This window comes from Belonocnema kinseyi, chromosome 5 (genome assembly GCF_010883055.1).
Source record: "Belonocnema kinseyi isolate 2016_QV_RU_SX_M_011 chromosome 5, B_treatae_v1, whole genome shotgun sequence".
NCBI lineage: Eukaryota > Metazoa > Arthropoda > Insecta > Hymenoptera > Cynipidae > Belonocnema > Belonocnema kinseyi.
The window spans coordinates 41,558,546-41,561,022 of NC_046661.1; positions in this window are offsets into that span (position 1 = coordinate 41,558,546).

A 2,477-nucleotide genomic window follows, 5' to 3' on the forward strand; every position below is an offset into this window, starting at 1 on the left:
AGAGCGAGAGGTGGGCAGCGAGACTGCTGGCAGTTCTGGTAGTGAATTAGATGGGGAGGACATTTCAAGAAGGGCACGACGGCCAGCTGTGCGTTGCCGGGTATCGAGTGGCGCGTCAGGGAGGGTAAAGAATCGGAGCGAAGGAAGCGATAAAGCAAGGGAGAGAGCGTCCAATGCCAGCGAGGGGGAGGATCTCTTGAAGAGGGAAAGGGAAAGCGAGGAGAATCTGGAGAAAAGCGGGCTAGAAAGTCCCTTTAAAAAGCATACGAACACGTAGGTCATCGCCACCCCCTAAAAATGGAGGGGCAGGTGGAGAAGCAGACTCTTGGGGTGCTAATAGGCGAGATCAGAGGGTTGAGGGAGGAAGGGGGGCTATGAAGCAGATGGAAATTATAAGAGAGAGTCTGAGGATAAGGAATGAGAGATGGGAAAAGGAAGTAAAAGGATGAGGGGGAAAATAGAAGGAATGCAGAGGGAGTGGGCATCGGTAAGGAAGGATAAAGAGGATACAATAAAGGAGATGGAAGAAGATATTAGGGTGTGAAAGAAAAGGGCGGAAAAAAGGCTGTAAAAGGTTGAAGATAGGTCCGGAATGGAAGTAGTTGACAGGGGGGAGGGCGAGAAGCAAGGTATTTGTGAGAAGGTGGAGATTATTATCGCAGAGAAAGTGGCAGAGCGTAGGCATGATAGGGAAAGTTAGGATAGAGGGGAGAAAGGACAATGAAGTGGCGGTGGTGGAATTTGAGAGCTGGGAAGAAAAATTGAGGGTAATGCGTAAAAAAAATAGGATAAAGGACAAGAAGGTTTTCATCGATGAAGATTTGACGAGGAAGGAAAAGGATCTGCAGAGAACGCTAAATGACAGGACTAGGAAGAAGAGAAGTGAAGGGAGCGCGGCGAAGGTAGGATATCGGAAAATAAAAATAGACGAGAAAATGTGGGTATGGGACGAAGAGAAGGAGGTGTTGAAGGAAGTGCAGGGGAACTTGTTTCGTGGAAAGCAGGGGGGTGGGAGTAAAGCAGGGTGGAGGGGTGTTAAAGGTACTGCACTTGAACGTAACAGGGGTAAAGAAGAAAGATGAGGATTTCTGAAGGTATATTCAGGAATTTTATGTGATTGGACTGGTAGAGATGTGGGCAGAGAGAAAGGAATGGGAAAGAGTAGAGTAAGAGTTGCCGGGGACGAAGAGGGAGAATACACGTATGTGAGTAAGATGGGTTTATCAGTGATAGAATATGTGATTATGAATATGCAAGGGTGGGAGGAGATAGAGAAATTCGCAGTGGAAGGGAGGTTGGAATCAGACCATCAGCCATTAAGTTTGTGGAGACAGGGGGAGGCAGGCGAAACGCAGGTTGGGGGAGAAGGTTCGTTAGGCGAGAGGGTGCCATGGACGAGAAAGACGATAGAGAAGTATCAGGAGCAGTTGAGCAACGTAAGCTTTAAGGGGGAGTCTGCGGGCGAGATATGGGAGGATCTAACAGAGAAAGTGAACGGTTGTGTGCAAAAGAAGGTACTAGGCAGTCTGATAAGTCCCTGAAAAATGAAACACGGAGACGTTTATTTGGCCAAAGTCGGTTTTATTTTTCAACATACTCTCCTTTTAGGTCGATACAGCGAGTCCAACGATTTTATAACTTTTTGATACCGTCCGAAAAGTACTCGATCGGAAGGTCTCCAAAATACGCCTCAGTTTCAGCTATGAGCTCCTCATTTGAGTAAAAACGCTTACCGGTGAGTCATCTCTTCAGGTTAGGGAACAAGTAATAGTCGCTGAGGGCCAGGTCTGGAGAATGCGGTGGCTGAGGAACCAATTCGAAGCCGATTTCATGCAATTTTGCTTGTGCAACTAAACATGAATAACAGGCGCATTGCCGTGATGATAAAGCGGTTTTTTCTTCTTCAAATGCGGTCGTTTTTCGGCGATTTCGATTTTCAATCGGTCCAATAATGATGAGTAGTATGCTCCGGTTATGGTTTTACCTTTTTCAAGATAGTCCACGAATATTATGCCATGTGCATCCCAAAAATCGGAGGCCATAACCTTTCCGACCCATTGTTGCGTTTTTGGACGCTTCAGAGCACTTTGGCCCGGTGGAACCCACTGTTTTGCCTCTTGCGTTGACTCAGGAGTGTAGTAGTGGATTCAGGTTTCATCCATGGTTATGAATCGACGCAAAAACTCGGTCGGCTTACGCGAAAATAATGCCAAATTCTGCTGGGAAGTTGTCACACGAATTCGTTTTTGGTCCACTGTGAGCAAACGCGGCACCCATCGCGCGCAGAGGTTCTTCATGCCCAAAACTGAATGCACGATATTGCCCACACGTTCCAATGATATGCCTACAGCATTAGCTACCTCTCTGAATTTCAGTTTGGGATCATTCAACATCATATCATGGATTTTTTCGTCATTTTCTGGTGTAGTGACCTCTTTTGGGAGCCCAGATCGTTCAGCATCAACTGTGCTCGTACG